The following is a 17,426-nucleotide window of genomic DNA, read 5'->3' as shown; positions in this document are numbered from 1 at the left end:
CGCACAGACATATTCTTTTTAAATGCAAGCGAAGTTGCAATGGCTCTCACTTCGTGAGCTTTCACCTTAAGAAGCTTAAAATGCTCTTCCTTGCAGGCAACATGTGCCTCTTTAATAAGGCTTCTCAAGAAGAAGGACAGAGCATTTTTCGACATGGGTCGAGTGGGGTCCTTCACGGAGCACCAAAGTACATCTTGATTGGCCTTAAGGGGGCCGGCCGGCTAATGCCCTTTTTTAAGGACAGGACTTTGATATTCATACCACTTAATAACAAAAATTGGGAAAAAGGGCTCTATTTGATTGTTCTATAATGTCTTTCTGAGTTACATACCAAATTCCAATGTTATAGCTTTAAAACTTAGTGAGAAGATAGATTTTGAAGGTCAATAAGTATAGTTTTGAGATACGGGCGTTCAAAGTTTTCCTTCGTATTTCTATAAAGACAATGTTAATAAATAAGGATTATTATGAATGTATATTTCTTTTTTGTGTATTAATAAACCAAAACTATTCTATTTATCATAATTTAATCATAAATGATGATCCCTTTGCTCATATATCGCAGCCTGGGGCACTGCTTGAGGCAAGATGGGGCACTCCTTCCTACGCAATTCTCTCTCTCCTCTTCACTAACTCGGCTTATTACAGCGAATTTTCTTCTTCTGTATGTTAGTGAGATGTTTTCCTTGTATTTTCCTCTTTGGCATGATGAAATTCGTGCCCGAAACAAAGATAAACAAACGTAAATGCAAGAGAACGTCAAGAGGTGAAACTCGAAGGCGTACTCTTTTTTTACAAAGACAATTTAATAAATCATGACTATTATGAATTTCATATTCCATTTTGGGAATTAAAAAACCAAAACTTTGTTATTTATCATAAATGAAGATCTCTTTGCTCAAAGATCGTAGCCTTGGGGACAGTGTGACGTGTGCTGTCAAGCAAGACGGGGGCGTTACTAAGCAACCCTACTTCGCGACCCTCCCCTCTCTCTTCACTAACTACGCAATATATTGTGATACTTCTGTAATAATACTTGAGCGATTTTTCTTTGTCTGTATGTTAGCGAGATGTTTTCCTTGTCTTTTCCTCATTGGCATGATGAAATTCTTGCCGAAACATACATAAACATACGAAAATGCAGGCGAATGTCAGAGGTGAAATGGAACGTGTAGATTACTTGAAGTCTGTGATCGCACTAAATCAGGACTGGACTTGGTGGCTGAGCCTGAAGTCTCCTTCTCGACTCGGGGAATGTCTACAGATGCCATTTCTCCCAATTTCTTTGACAATAATTATCAAAATTTACGATAATAGAAGAAATATTGCATTTTCTTGTACAGATAAATGTTTTAGGCTTATTGAGTTACGTTAACTAATTACCCTGTAAACTACGAAAGTAAGAGGAAGGAATTTTGACGAAATATTTCGTTAGTACGTAGTTCTCAATTGCCATATGAAGCTCCATGAATTTTTTCATGACTTTGCATTTTTCGCCTTATACCACCATATATATAGGGGTTCCGGCCGGCCCCCTTAAGTTGCTCCTTCCTCTTAAGGTAAAATTTTACAATTCTCATAGGGCAAAGAGTTCTTTCAGGCTCTTCCCTTCCCCTACAAGAAAAGATAGTCCCGAAATTTCAAAGCTCTGGGCCTATGGACGGGTATGGGTTTTCGTTCTTCGCTAGAAATCCCGGAAGAAACGAACAAACCATAGATTCTTCCTTAAACCCAACATTGCCCTCAATAGCTTGAAGCTCACTCACCCTCTTAGCGGTTGCTAGGGCCATAAGGAAGAGAGCCTTCTTCGTCAGATCCTTGAACGAGGCTGAACTAGGTGGTTCAAATCTAGATGATCCAAGGAATTGTAGAACTACGTCTAGATTCCAGTTCGGTGTAATATGAGATTGTTTTTTAATAGTTTCAAAGGACCTAATAAGGTCATGCAGGTCCTTATTCTCGGAGATATTCAAGCCTCTATGCCGAAGACCGCAAGCCAAGCATACTGCGGTATCCTTTAATAGTAGATACAACAAGATGACACTCTTCTTTGAGAAAAAGCAGGAAATCCGCAATCTGGGTCACAGAGGTACTGGAAGAGGAAATGTTCTTTCTCTTGCACCACCGTCTGAAGACATCCCACTTTGACTGGTATACACGCAAGGTGGAAGGCCTCCTCGCTCTTGCGATTGCTTTAGCAGCTGTTGTTGAAAAGCCTTTCGCTCTGACCAGACTTTGGACAGTCTGAAGCCAGTCAGACTGACAGCGAGGAGATTTTTGTGGTACCTGTCGAAGTGGGGCTGAGTAGATCGCTCCTTAGAGGGAGCGATCTTGGAAGGTCCACTAACCATTCCAGTACCTCTGTGAACCATTCTTGGGCTGGCCAAAAGGGAGCGATTAGGATCATTCTCGTTGAATCTGACTCTACGAACTTTTGGATTGTTAACCCCGAATCTTGTTAAGGGGGGAACGCGTAGACATCGAGTCCGCTCCAGTCTAGAAGAAGAGCATCGATTGCTAATGCCTCTGGATCCGAGATCGGAGAGCAGTAAGGATCCAGTCTCTTGTTTTTTGACGTGGCAAAGAGGTCTATGTGTGGCCTGCCCCACAACTTCCACAGGCTCTGGCATACATCGAAATGAAGTGTCCACTCTGTGGGAAGGACCTGATCTTTCCTGCTGAGGAGATCCGCTCTCACATTCCTCTCTCCCTGTACGAACCTGGTGAGAAGCTTGATTCCCCTTTCTTCGGCCCACAGAAGAAGGTCTCTTGCAGTTTCGTACAGAGAGAAGGAATGCGTCCCCCCCTGTTTTCTGATATATGCCAGAGCTGTAGTGTTGTCCATGTTGATCTGCACTACTGATCTTCTGACGTTGGGTTCGAAGGCTTTCAGAGCCAACCACACGGCCATCAACTCCTTTCTGTTGATGTGCCAGCATACCTGGTCCCCCACCCAGGTACCTGACACCTCGCTGGTTCCCAGAGTCGCCCCCCAACCCGTGTCCGACGCGTCGGAGAACAACACTAGGTTGGGGCTCTGGGATTGAAGAGACAATCCCTTCGCAAAGAGGTTGGGATCTGTCCACCATGTGAGTTGCTCCTTGACTTCCTGAGATATTGACAGGGAGAACGTCAAATCCTGAGAACGACGACTCCAATTCCGATGAAGAAAGAATTGGAGCGGTCTCAGGTGCAACCTTCCTAAGGAAACGAATTGCTCCAGCGAGGAGAGCGTCCCCAGCAGACTCATCCACTCCCTCGCTGTGCATGCTTCTTTCCCTAAGAAGGTTGTTACTCTCTCGAATCCTCGGGCTATCCTTTCCTGAGAGGGAAAAGCCCGAAAACTCTGAGAGTTCATCCGTATCCCGAGATACACCCACTCTTGCTCGGGAATTAACAAAGACTTCTTGAAATTGACCAGAAGTCCCAACGCATTCGTCAATTCTAGTGTTACTTGCAAGTCCTTCAAACAACGATCTTCTAAATTGGCCCTTATCACCCAATCGTCGAGGTACATGGATATCCTCACCCCCTTCAAATGAAGCCATTGAGCTACGTTCCTCAAGATCCCCGTGAACACTTGAGGGGCCGTCGAGAGGCCGAAACACAGAACCCTGAACTGGAACATTTTTCCCCCCATCATGAATCTGAGAAACTTCCTCGAGGAAGGATGGATCGGTACGTGGAAGTAAGCGTCCTGTAAGTCCAAGGACACCATCCAGTCCCCTGGACGAAGCGCTGCCAGCACCGATGAAGGTGTTTCCATCGTGTTTCTATGAAGGTGTTTCTATGAAGAAGTTCAGGGCGCTTACATCCAACACCAGTCTCCATCCCCCTGAGGATTTCGGAACTAGGAAAAGGTGGTTGTAGAAGCCTGATGAACGATGGTCTGTCACTAGTTCGATAGCCTCTTTCTCCACCATCTGTTCTACTGCTAGATGGAGAGGTTGATTCATGATGGGGTCTCTGTACCTGGCCGTCAACTCCCTTGGGGTGGTCGTCAAGGGAGGTCTTGAGATGAAAGGGATGAGGTAACCCCTCCTCAAAATTGAAAGGGTCCAAGGATCCGCCCCTTTCTGGGCCCAGACTTCCGCAAATCCTAAGAGCCTGGCGCCCACCGTTGTCTGAAGGACTTGCAAGTTATTTGGGGGTCTTGACTGACTTGGCGAAAGTCTTTCCTCTTCTGTTGGGTCTACGACCCCTAAACGCAGAGGTTCTGGAGGAAGAAGCCCCTCGAAAGGGTTCCCGAGTACTAGACTTCTCCTTCTTAGTCTTGGTAGGGAAGGAAGGACGAGGTTTCCTTGCCGACTGGGCCATAAGGTCCTGGGTGGCCTTAGCCGAAAGCGATCTCAAGATGTCCTGGACTAAATGCTTAGGAAATAACTGAGCGGAAAGAGGAGCAAACAGCAAAGAAGACCTCTGAGCGTGGGAGACGGACTTCGTCAAGAAGGAGCAATATACAGATCTCTTCTTCACGATCCCCGCCCCATACAGGGAGGCGATTTCACTCGCTCCGTCTCTAACGGACTTATCCATGCAAGATAAAACGCAAAGGAGATCCTCTGAAGAAAAAGACTCTGGCACCTCTATCTTCTTAGCCAGGACTCCCAGCGACTAATCAAGGAAGTTGAAGACCTCCAGCACTCTGAACATACCTTTCAGAATGTGGTCGATCTCGTTCATTGCCCAAGTTGTCTTAGCAGAGTTAAGTGCAGCTCTCCTTGTGGCATCTACTAAAGCCGAAAAGTCCACATCGGCCGAGGACGGTAGACCCAGTCCCAAGGACTCTCCTGTTTCATACCAGAAACCAGCGCGTCCTGATAGCTTCGAAGGAGGGAAAGCGAACATCGTTTTTCCTGCTTCCTCTTTGGAAGTCATCCAGGAACCAAAACTCCTCAGTGCCTTTTTCATCGAAAGGGTCGACTTCATCCTCACACAAGAAGAACCCTTCGTTGTCTTTGCCGTAGAAAATAACGAGTGAGGAGAAGGAGGAGCCGTAGGACTAAGGGAATCCCCAAACTCTTGCAGGAGAAGCTCTGTGAGCTTCTTGTAAGAAGACACAGCTGCAGAAGTGTTCGGTTCCTCATCCAAACCCTCTAGGATTCCTTGTCGAGGAGAGCGCGGAGGATCTTTAGGCAACGAAGAGGTCCTAGCAGGAGCCGAGTGAGAGGTTGGAGAGTGCCTTCTCGCAGGAGAGTTCAAATCAGCAGGTGAACGACGAGACGAAAAGGAAGAGCGCCCGTCCGATCTGGATTGTCTGCAATGAGACTCCCTCTTCGAGATAGACGAAATCTCGACTGAAGGAGAGGCAGGGCTCCTACCCCGAGAAGGTCTGGATACATCAACACGGTGCTTACGAGGAGGAGAGCGCCTACTAGTATCTGGGTGCCTATCCTGTGGAGAGCGGCTGCTAGGCGCCGAGCGCCTATCAGTAGCAGGGCGCTTGCGCGTCTCTTGATGCTTGTCAAGTTGAGCACGATCAAGAGAAGGTCGACTGGAAGGTGAAAAGCGCCTACTAGGAGAAGGCCGCTTGCGAGACTCTTGACGTCTGACAAGCGGATAACAGTCAGGAGAAGGGCGCCTCAAAGCTAACGAGTGCCTATCGGGAGAAGGGCGCTTGCGAGGCTCTTGGTGCCTACCAAGAGGCGAACAGTCAGGAGCAGGGCGTCTAGAAGAAGGAGAGCGCCTACACGGAAAAGGGCGCTTGAAAGGCTCTTGGTGTCTGCCACAAGGAGAACAGTCAGGAGTAGGGCGCCTCGAAAATGACGAGCGCCTACCAGGAGATCAACGTACACTAGGCTCTTGGCGCCTATCTTGCGGGGAGCGGCTACCAGAAGGACGCCTATCAGGCGCATGGCTCCTACCAGACTCTTGACTTCTGAAGGGAGAGGAGCTACAAACAGGAGAAAAACGTCTACTCGACGCCAGATCCGAAACTCGAGGAGAGCGACATCCGGAAGACGAGCGCCTACTTGTAGAAGGGCGCCTTCTAGTTTCTCGAAGTTGCTGAGGAGAAGTCCCACGAGAGGGAGTCGAAGAAAGAGGCCTGTTCTGCTCCAAGTACCTATCTCCTTTCGGCCGTACCCTCGAAACAGCGTATGAGCAGGCGAAGAACGCTTACCAGAAGCGGGGATCCAATCCGGAGAAAAATCTTCTTTCTCCACAGAGCGTCAGACCGATGTCTGGCGCCTTGAAGCTGAGAGAGCCAGGAGAGCGGGGCCACTCGCGTGAGATCCTACCTTCATACGAATACTCCCCATACGAAGGAGATCGCCTACGAAGTGGAGAACGATCCTCTGAAGAACGGCGCCTAGATCTCTTGATCGGAAGAGAAACGTCCTTCTTCCTCCGCGATCTTAAGGCCAGAGAATCCGCCAAAGCCGAAATCTGAGCCTGTAGTCCCGCAAGGACTCTAGTAGGAGAATCCTTCTGGTCTTCCTCCGAATCAGGCGCAGATCGAGGGGCGCGAGAAGACGAGCGATCACAAGATCTCTTAGGCTTCTTTACTTCCAAAGACGTTTCTTCTGGGAAAACTTCCGGGCTGGAAGCCAAAGGACTGCAGGAAGCCTTCCAAGCCCTCTTCAACGGGCGCGACGCATCCAGGGAGTTCCAACCTCTCTTCGGAGAGGGAGATGACGAAGAGGAGAAGCATTGACGCAGGATCTCCTTCTTGTAGCGATCCGAGGCAGCCTGGGAGCGTACTTCAGGATCTGCCGAGGGGACGCCTGTCCAGTGGGGGCTCTCCCTAGCCCTCTTGCGGCTTTTGACTTTCCTACTCCACTGGAACTGGGAGTCTGGAAGAGGTCTAGGCCTAGAGGCACTAAGGAGCCGGTCAGACGCACCCTCCACAACACTGGGGACACTGCACTGATCACTAACACTCTCCTTACCTTCTTCTAACTAACGAATCTTATGATCCATCGAAAGAATCGTGGCTCTTAAGGCCGCCGCCTCCGAAGACAAATCTTCGGCTTCAGTGCGGGGAGCAGGGGCTGCAACTTGGGAAGAAGGTTCTACTTCTACATTAACATTAGGTTCTACATCCAACTCACTCATTCTAGACCTACTAGAACTTCTAGAGGAAGCCTTCCGCACTCTATCACGTTCCAACTTCCTAACATAAGAAGAGAGAGTCTTGTATTCGTCTTCATTCAATACCTCGCATTCCTTACAAGGGTTACTAAAAGAACATTCATTCCCCCTGCATTTCATGCATACAGTGTGAGGGTCAACCGAAGCTTTCGGCAACCTCACCTTACACCCTTCAATCACACAAACCCTAAACAAAACAGAAGTTTAAGCTACTGAATCCAGGTCAGACATGTTAAAGAAAATTCCAGTTCAAAGTCAAAACGGTCCACAAATAGCGTATGCCAAGCCAAACAGAGCGAATACATCACCAAAAAGAAGTCCAAATCAACTCCAGGCAAGCGAGAAGTGAAAAATCTATCCAAAGGAACCGACAACAGTTGTCGTCGTTCCAAGCGACAGAGAAAATCTAACAAGCAAGGGGGATTGGTTCATACACCCGCCACCCAGCGGCGGGTAAGGTAGACCACCTGACCTACCTGTCGCATGTGCCGCGAGATTTGAAATTCTGTCGAGAACGTCGGAGACTATAGCTAAGTATATATCTGACAGGAAAGTTCATGTACAAAATGATTGTTTATATTGAAGAACATGGGCTAGGATAAGACTAACTATAACTATAATACATCATCTGTGTTTAAACAAAATTAGTTATATCCTGATGGGTCCAAACAACCAGAAAGTGTGGTCTTGTGGAAGTATCAAAGTAAATATAATATGTTTATGTAAAAGTGCACAAGAGCATCATGACTACTCCAAAATTCACTTACAGTATTTAACCTACTGCAATACGCAAAGTACAGACCTCTTGCTAAGTCATGGCTCCTCACAGATTAGGCAGAACAAGCATCAACCCCAAGATGGGTTGATGCTAGAAAAACTGTACCTAACCCCACCTCAGTATGTTAAATTTCATCTATCAATCATCAAAATGTAACTAATATACTATGCCTCATGAAACATCTGAGAAATGCAGAACTTATAAGTGAAAAATCAAGGGATACATGTATGGGTGAGATCTTGTTGCTCAAGAACTTAGGGTGTATTCTCTATTGGGTACACTTCAACCATGAAGCCGTGGAAACAATCTTCCTATGAATACAATCTCACCCTAGTTCAGATGAGTTTGGTTAAGATCAATAGTCAAATGGTAAATTCAAGCCCAAAGAATTCCCTATATATATAAAAATAACAGTGTAATACTGCCTATTTATTCAAAATTGACCCTCTGGACAATGACAAAAATCTAATTTAAAAATAAAACAATTTCTTGTGAGTGTAAAGGATGTCTCAGATAATTAATAAGACCTATTTGCAAAATATTTGTTAAAAATATCCTAAGTTATTAAATGAATAATCCATTCTATCTCTGACGATGGACACAAATTCTCATTGGCATGAATATAGTTAGGCAACAAAATGAAATTAAGCAGTGAATATACTGTTAACAGGAGATGCAATCTCTTCTGGAGACTAATAAGATAATTCCAATCAGGAGATCTTAAGGCACTACCTGATGGTCACATGGAAAATGACTTCTGATTACTACATACATACTCCAATGAATGTAACATACCTCATATGGCTTGGCTCAGCACAATGATTGTATGAGGCCTCTTTCAAATACATATGTACATTCCCTTCGTGCACAAATCAAGCACTTAATTTAAATTGGCTTCCTTGAAAAAGAGACATCCTGGTCCTAACAACACTAAGCTAACCAAGGATGTCATATTTTGATGGAAATTTACCATTCAAGGTCCATTGTGGCTAAGTGATTGCTATAAATGCACTTAGAAAATAAAAGAAAAAAATTCTAACATAAACCCAGGCCAACCAAACTTTTTCTTTCTTTCTTTTTGTCTGATAAGGAGGGTTTCACAATCTTTCCTAGGCTCTTACAGTCACACTAAGAAAAAGGGAGACAGACAAGCTAGGTATGTAACCATACATTTTTCCTGAGTTAGAAATAGCAACCTAGGACAGGTTAGGTGGGGAGTTCCTGGAAGAGTGATTCTCTCCAAGTTAGGAAAGACATGATGTGGTGGGCTGTTTAATTAGAGTGCCTCCTCACTTTTCAATTACACTAAGCTTTGCATCTGGTCCCACTATTGCAGGTGCTCTTGGGACCTGCCAATTCATTTGATATATTCATTTGCAAAGACACTTGACAAATCATACATCATACATTGTCAAGTCCTTGATATCACAACACTAAAAAAAATAAAAATGTTTTTAGTGTCCATTAAAGACTTCATATTTCAAGTACTATCAACTTACTGTAAAATCTGGAAACTACAAATTTTAAGACTAAAACTAACACTTGGAATACACCTTGGATCACAATTGTGAGCTGTACCATGCACAGTAAATTTGTCAATATTTTTAAAATAAAATCTTAGTAAATTTAAGTCAACATATATATTGTATGTGATAAATCAATGTCTGTTGTGGCAAAATAACCAAAAAAAATTACTGTCTACTGACTATATACATACAAACCATTCACTTTTCAAAAACTATTTTTCTATTCCTATTGGTAAGCTTCACTTACAAGGGTAGTATAGTAGGTAGGCTATTTGTTTCCCCCCGTCAAAAAGCCTAGCTTCCTGCTAATTACACTATAGTGTTACCTAGGCTAGTCTGGATAAATGATGTAAAGCCCACAGAGTGCACTGCCATACAAACAAGTAATTTTGTCGAAAAATTATTTTTTCCTATATACAAACCTAGGTTGTCTAACAAAAGGATATCCGCGGGAACGCGCCGCCGCTACCGCATACAAAGAGTTCAAACTTGAATCGCTGTACCTGGGTCTGGGGTAACTGCGCGGGGTGAGCCCGGGCCCAGTTGGGTAGGTCATTGTGATACCATTGTTCTTTGAGCCGTTAGAATACTTAGTCTAAACAGACACACTCTTCAAAAGGGGGGCCATAACTCAATGAGGGGTGGATGAGGAGGGCCATTAATCTGTTAGACAACCTAGGTTTGTATATAGGAAAAAATAATTTTTCGACAAAATTACTTTTGTTCCGACTAAGTACAAACCGTCGTTGTCTAACAAAAGGAGACTCGAACTGAGGATGGGAAGGTGAGTGACCTGAATGTACCCTTTGAAGAGCCGCCAATAACTTCACACGACCTGATGTTAACCCAGACCCCCTACTCCTCATGACACTTTACACGGTAAGGATTCAATAGGGGAGAACCCAAGGGGCTCCGGCTGTTGTCCTAACCTATGGTACTAATACTCACTCAGAGAGCTGTTCCTGAAGGATTCTTAGCCATCATTCTACTCTCCAGGTAAGTCAGTAGTGGCCAAGTCGTGTCATGGACAGTACAGTCATACGTAGGATATTACCAGGAAAACTCACTCATACCCCTTACATTCGGCCAGACTTAGGCGGGAATTGCTGGGAGTGTGTGTGTGTGTATTTCCAAATTGAGGTACGCAGTGTGGGTGACCAACGCCTAGAGGATCTCTTGGGCTGCGACAATGGGGCCCAGAGAGAACACTTCTAGAGATTTGAACGTAACTTCTCGTAGGTAGAAGGAGGTGAAGGTGGTTTGACTCTTCCAGGTGCCTGCTCTCAATACCTGACCCACTGAGAGGTTCTTCCTGAAGAGCATAGAGGAGCCTATGCCCCTAACTTCGTGAGCCCTCACCTTTGGCATTGGTACTTCCTTGTTTTCGTAGGCCCTTCTTATAACCTGTCTGATCCAGAAGGAGATGGTATTCTTAGCCACCTCTTTCGGATGCTTGCCCGTGGCCACGAACAGCCGTTTGATAGCCGGTCTGAACTGTCTCGTCCTCTTGAGGTAGGCTTTCATGGCTCTGACCGGGCATAGAATCAGTTCCTCTTTGTCAAAGCCGGTAAAATCCCCAAGGAAGGAATGGTAAAAGAGGAAAACATCTCCTCTGGCTTGTATGGGTCTTGAGTCTTGGCTACAAAGCCAGGGACAAACGAGAACCCCATCTCCCTCCAACGCCTGGTGTGTGACACTTCGTAGGACAGCGCGTGTAGTTCGCTGACCCTCTTCGAAGATGCCAGGGCTAAGAGGAAAAGGGTGTCTTCAAGGTGAGGTTCTTCAAGGAAGCTGAATGTAAGGGCTCGTAGGGAGGACCTCTCAAGGATTCCAGGACTAAGGCTACATCCCAGTGGGGAGTCCGTAGCTCTCTCGGGGGACAGGTCTTCCTAAAGTGCTTGAAGAGCAACAAAATTTCTGGAGATGCAGCGAGGTCCATGCCTTTCAACGCGAATACTTGATTTAAAGCCGCTCTATAACCCTCCACTGCCGATATGGATAGTCTTTTGTTATCCTTCCTGAGGTGGTGGAAAAAACTCGCTAGTTGAGGGATGGTGGCCTCGTCTGGGGCAATGCCTTTATCTTGACACCAATCTTGAAACCGTCGCCACTTTCCCTGGTACAATCTGCCTGAGGAAGGTTTCACAGGATTGGCCATGGCCTCAGCTAACTGCCTGGAAAAACCTCTATCGCGGAGGATTTTGATGACAGTCTGAACCCGTGTAAGCGGAGGGCCGACGGATTTGGGTGTAGGCATCCGTTGTTGGGTTGGGCGAGGAGATCTATTCTGTCTGGTAGGCTTACCGGGTCCTCTAACTGAAGATCCAGCACTTCTGGGAACCAGGGGGCTTCCGGCCACCAAGGAGCTACTAAGGTTACTCGCAGGTTCTGCGAGTAGCGAATCTTCTGAAGGATCTTCTGGAGGAGGGGGAAAGGCGGAAAGGCGTAAGCGTCCAGGTTCTTCCAATCTTGCAGGAGGGCATCCTCCCCCGCTGCCTGCGGGTCTGGGAGTGGGAGAAGAACACTGGCAGTTTTCTGTTCCATGCGGTGGCAAAGAGGTCTATCGACGGAGAGCCCCACCTCTTTATCAGGCCATCTGCTACTTCTTGATGGAGGGACCACTCTGTGTTGATTATCTGTCCCCTCCTGCTCAGATGGTCCGCCCAAACATTTTTCTTGCCTGGAATATATCTTGCCTTGAGGGTGATGTCCATTTCCTCTGCTAACTCCTGGATTTGTACTGCCAGGCGACAGAGATCCAGTGAGACTGTGCCCCCCTGTTTGTTTAGATATGCCACCACCGTGGAGTTGTCTGACATTAGGCCCACCGTTTTCCCTTGGAGTTGAGACAGGAAGTGCTGAAGGGAGAGGAAGACTGCCTTCAATTCCAAGACATTGATGTGAGATGCTTTCTCTTCTTCCGACCACAGGCCGCTCACTTCTTCCTCCGTCAGGTGCGCCCCCCACCCTTCTTTGATGCATCCGTGAAGAGAAGAATCTCTGGGGTTCTCGGACTGAGAGAGATGCCCCTTGGAGGTGGGAAGGCACCATCCACCACTCCGGGACTTCCTTACTTCTTGAGAGAAGAATTTTGCTGTTGGGGTCCCCTTCCTGAGGAGACCATGTTTCTTGAACAGCCACTGAAGCGGCCTCATACGCCTTCTGCTGTGAGGCACTAGTCTCTCTATTGAGGCCATGTGTCCTAAGATGGACTGCAGAGTTTCGCCGTGGGAGGGCTGGGCCCCAAAGCTCTCCGCACTTGAGATACTAGGCCGGAGACCCTGTTCTCCGAGGGGAAGGCCTTCATGAGGGATGAATCTAGTGTCATTCCGAGGTACACCATCCTTTGTCTGGGAGTGAAATCCGACTTGTCGACATTCACCACCACTCCCAGTTCCTGAACGAATGACAAAACTAGCTGAAGGTGCTCCGCACACTGCGCAGCCGTCTCGGCTAAGATGAGCCAATCGTCCAGGTAGCGGAGGAGACGGATGCCTCTTGCATGTGCCCAAACTGACACTATCTTGAAGACCCTGGTGAAACACCTGTGGGGCTGTGGCGAGGCCGAAGCACAGGCAGGTGAACTGCAGAGTCTTTCCCTTGCTGACAATCCTGAGGAATTTTCTGGAGGAGGGGTGAACAGGACTTGGAAGTAGGCATCTTGAAGGTCTATTGAGGCCATGAAGTCTCCCTCCCTGACACAAGCTCGAACGGAGTCTGCCGTTTCCATCCGAAACTTTGTCAGAGAAGGAACTTGTTGAGGGGTGAAAGGTCTATGACCGGCCTCCAACCCCCTGTTGCCTTTTCTACCAGGAAGAGTCTGGAGTAGAACCCTGGACCTGGATCCTGAACCTCTTCCAACGCCCCTTTCTGAAGTAGCTTGGATATTTCCTCCTCCAGGGCCCGTCCGCGGTCCGAGTCCGGTCGATAGGAAGGGACTTGGATGGGGGTAGGGGATAGAGTGGGTGTAGACTGGAAGGGAAGACGGTAGCCTGACTTGATAACCTGCAGGGTCCAATCTTCCGCTCCTGCTTGCTGCCACACTTGCCAATTGGCAGCCAAGCAACCCCCTACCTTCCGCTGACGGGCAGGATCTGGCCTAGAATTTCTTGCGGGGACCTCCCTCTCTTCTGTTGCCCTTCTGCTTCCGCTCCTTTGATGGAAAGGGACGAGTCTTCTCCCTATGGAACTTGTCCTTCGACACAGAGTAAGGTTTCTTCTCCTCTCGCCTACGCACGGGAAAAGCCGGTCTCTGCGCTTCTCTTACCTGTTGGCTAATCTGTGGTGCTGGCCGTGGTCTATGGCCCGGGGTTGCAGAATTGGAGAGAGCCCTAGATTGGAGAGATCGCTCCTTCTTCTCCGCTGCCTTGCGAACTTCTTCCGCAGGAATAAGTTCTTTCTGGAACAGCGGGTTTTTCCGTAAGTCCGGGAGGAGGTCTCTCACCACTGGCGATTTGGCCTCCTTGAAGGCATTCTCTCTCCTTTTCACCTCCATATTAGCCCACAGGACCGCTAAGTTGTCTGCTTGGTGCGAGAGTGTCTTGATCCCACACTGCATGAAGGAAGACAAGTTCTGCTGCTGCTGAGGCTGGAGCTCGGGTAAGAACTGCGGAAGTGCTGCCAGTAGACGTTCCATCCACGAATTCGTAGCGAGGGCCAGAGCTAGAGCGCGAATGAGTCCTTCGGTTTCTGAGGGAGAGAGCAAGAGGTGCTTTTTCTGAAGGGCGTCCAGACTGACATCTAAGAGATCTGCAAGGTCCCTGGAATATGCAGACTCCCTTAGTTTGTCACCTGTTGGCCTATAATACCTGCTGGCCCCCTGAGCAGGGATAGGAAGCCACCTCTGTTTCTCAGATACCCTAGTTGGTGAAGTCGTGGCTTCTCGGGACGCTCTAGCCATGGCTAGCCTAACCTGGTTGCTCCAGGGGAGGCTGACCGAGGGGGGCTGTGAATTCTTCAGGTTGAGCACCTTATGCACCTCTGACTGAAACTCCTGGTTCAGTTCCTCAGTTTCTGTTAGGCCATTGGCGCTTCTAATCAACGACAGAATCTGGTTGAATGATAAGGGCTCGAGCTCCGCAGGTGAGCTAGTCTGACTGCCGTCCGAATCGGGGTCAGAATCGGGCTCCCCCTCGGAGCATGAATCGGGCTCGGAATCAGAGTCAGAACTGTCACCCAAATCTGGAAACAGTTCCTCTGACTTCTTTTCCAAAAGGAACTTCTTCCTGGCTTCTTCCATCCTACGGGCAGACTCCTCTAGACTGGTGTTCTTCTTCTTCTCCACTTGCTGGGAAACCTCCTTTTTGGAGCTTAAGTAGTCCTCCACCGCCTGTTTGACCAGGTTCGCAATGTCCAGTGCGGGAGTGAGGACCTGGGCCCCCACTGTACCTAGGCTAACTGATGGAGGTGGTGCGGAGGTACTAGGCTCATGCCTAGGCCTAGCTTTTTCGGGCATCAACGCTGGCACTGGTCTCTCAGCGCGACCTAGGCCTTGCGGCATCGAAAGGTCTCCATTGATGCTCCTCCTCCGAGCGTTGTGGCTGGCTGGCTTCTTGCGTCGGGTTGCCGCAACTTCTGGAGGGGAGGGGGCCTCCGGCTCCTGCGAGTTGGGTCCCGTTCCGGGCTCCTTAGCACTGTCCTCAGGATGGGAGGGTGAGGCATCAGGTCCGTCACCGGATCCCTCCTGGGGCTGGACTGATTGTGCCCGAGAGGAACAGGGGGTTACCTTGGCACCCGGCTGTGTCTCGGTACTGCTATGGTCATACCTAGTAGTTCGGCCTTTAGGCTAGGCGGGAACAAGCTCTCGGTTGAAGACCCCTTCTTGTTACGCTTCGAGGCAGGAACATGGATCCCAGCCCCTAGGGTAGCTTCTTTCCTCTTACCTGCTTTCCTAGCCCCCGACGACGAAGGTTTCTTTAGCCTAAGTTTCTTGGGAAGGACACTAGGCTCACTAACTAGGTCCCCCGTTAATAAGGAGGAAGGATTACTAGGCCTAGTGTTCTCCAATTGGGCACTATCCCCCTCACACACGGCCTTAGGCCCCACAGTAGTCGGCCTAGGCCTAGGCTTATCGGCATCAACATTAGCGTCACTGAAAACACTCTCATGCGCCTCATAATAGAGCCTCCACTGATCATTATTCCACTGCGCACAGGTTGAACACGATGCATCAGGGGAACATTCAAAACCCCTACAAGCAATACACCACAGATGAGGATCCGAGGTTGGCGAAGGCAAAGATGTACCGCAACGCATGCCATCGGAAACACACACACAAATCCTCCCCGAAAAACCCACCATAGATCCGCCTTCCATACTTACAGGGAAGTTAGGATGCTAGGTAATACTAAAGGATAAATAAAAGGATAGGAAAAGGGCACTGGGGAAGCACTCAAGCACGGATGTCAAAGATATCACGATAAAGAAAGACTACGGTCGGCGGTCATGCGTTGTTTATCTCAAGTCGGGTCAAGGCGGAAGGAGTAGGTGTTGACACGACGGCTACCGCGAAAAGAATGGTATCACAATGACCTACCCAAGCTGGCCCGGGCTCACCCCGCGCAGTTACCCCAGACCCAGGTACAGCGATTCAAGTTTGAACTCTTTGTATGCGGTAGCGGCGGCGCGTTCCCGCGGATATCCTTTTGTTAGACAACCGACGGTTTGTACTTAGTCGGAACAAACAGGCATTACCTATCTAGGCTATAGCCTTATATACCTATAGGCTAGGTATTCAGAGCAGGCATAAGTTGAACAATTCAAAATGAGTTTTGACTGAGGTGCTGAAAAAAAATGTTTGATTACTTAGTGGAATTAAACAAATAGCTTAACCCCCATTATGATAACAGGCTTAGCTATTTAACAAGAATATGTGCTACTAGGCTAAATCTTTAAAATTAGCCACAAAGCAAGAAAACACATACCTAGGTAGCCAGTATTTTTTTTTTCATCTGTCCACCAGCCTATGGTGTTTTGTGTATGGTAACCTTGCGTCCCCGGGCTTTAGCCTAGATAGGTAGTTACGCTACTAATATGTGCAAGTTTTAGGTAAATAAAAGGATACCTGGGTGTACATTTGCAACTGTAAAGTGTTTTAATAATTTACTGTAAGCGAATTACAACGTTACCTAATATTCGAAATAGGCTATTGTTAGCTACTATTAGCTAGGTACCTAGGTATTGTTGAATTAAAGCTAAATGTAACTACTAGGCTAGATCTAAAGCCCGGAACGCAGTGTTACCATACGCAAACACCACAGGCGGGTGGACAGATGGAAAAACACTGAGTAGTAATAGCCTAGCCTAGGTAGGTAGTATACTAGTAGGCTACAATAGCTACCTACTATAGGTAGCTAAGTACCTAGGTAGGCTAGTACCTACTAGGTATTCCTAGGTAAGGCTTAGACCGCTAAGCATAGCTAGGTACCAAGCTAGCGAATGCTGCAATTACTTTATTAAATAACCAAAACAGATGGCGTATAGCAAATTGCCTCTTGAAGAAAAGGAATGGTATAAGATAGCTAATTAAGACTTTAGCCTAAACGAACTCTGATGTTCAAAGCAACCCAGTCGGGTTTCGAGTAACCTACTAGCCTAGTAGTCAACCTTGGTTACCTATAGCTAGTAGTACCTTGTTACTCTATTGGCTAATCCTACTAAAAAAAACCACTTCCCCTTTTATTCATGAATTTCTACGTACACAACACAAAAATAGACATGATATAAGATTATGTTCTAAGGATACGTAGCTTGGCGTACAATAAAATACAGGAAAAGGCATACCGATCACTGTTTGTTTACCAATGTGACGTCACTGTCGTACTGTAATTAGTCTGCTAGAGCAGCCGGTGTCGCGTATTGAAATCGTCCCCCGTACTAAATAACCCTCTGGGTACTTGTGCGCATGCGCACATGACGCAATAAAGTTCTCTTAAATTTAAGGCATTTAGACATATTTAAACTTAGTATTTATCAATTGTTCTTAGGCTTGGTATATGTTAAAATTTTAAGAATTATTACTTATGCGAGTT

At 47.3% G+C, this 17,426-nt stretch overlaps 1 protein-coding gene across 1 annotated transcript in view; it reads right to left on the bottom strand.

The window, feature by feature from the left end:
- The window catches only part of LOC135216664 (uncharacterized), a 388,956-nt gene extending 371,792 nt beyond the window's left edge, over positions 1-17,164 (bottom strand). Inside the window, exon 1 of the mRNA XM_064252051.1 lies at positions 17,096-17,164. The gene's annotated coding sequence lies outside the window, so the exon portion shown is untranslated. The remainder of the gene's footprint in view (positions 1-17,095) is intronic.
- Positions 17,165-17,426: the final 262 nt, after the last annotated feature.

Source organism: Macrobrachium nipponense, chromosome 6 (genome assembly GCF_015104395.2).
Source record: "Macrobrachium nipponense isolate FS-2020 chromosome 6, ASM1510439v2, whole genome shotgun sequence".
NCBI classification, from domain to species: Eukaryota; Metazoa; Arthropoda; class Malacostraca; order Decapoda; family Palaemonidae; genus Macrobrachium; species Macrobrachium nipponense.
This window is presented reverse-complemented; position numbering and strand designations above follow the sequence as displayed.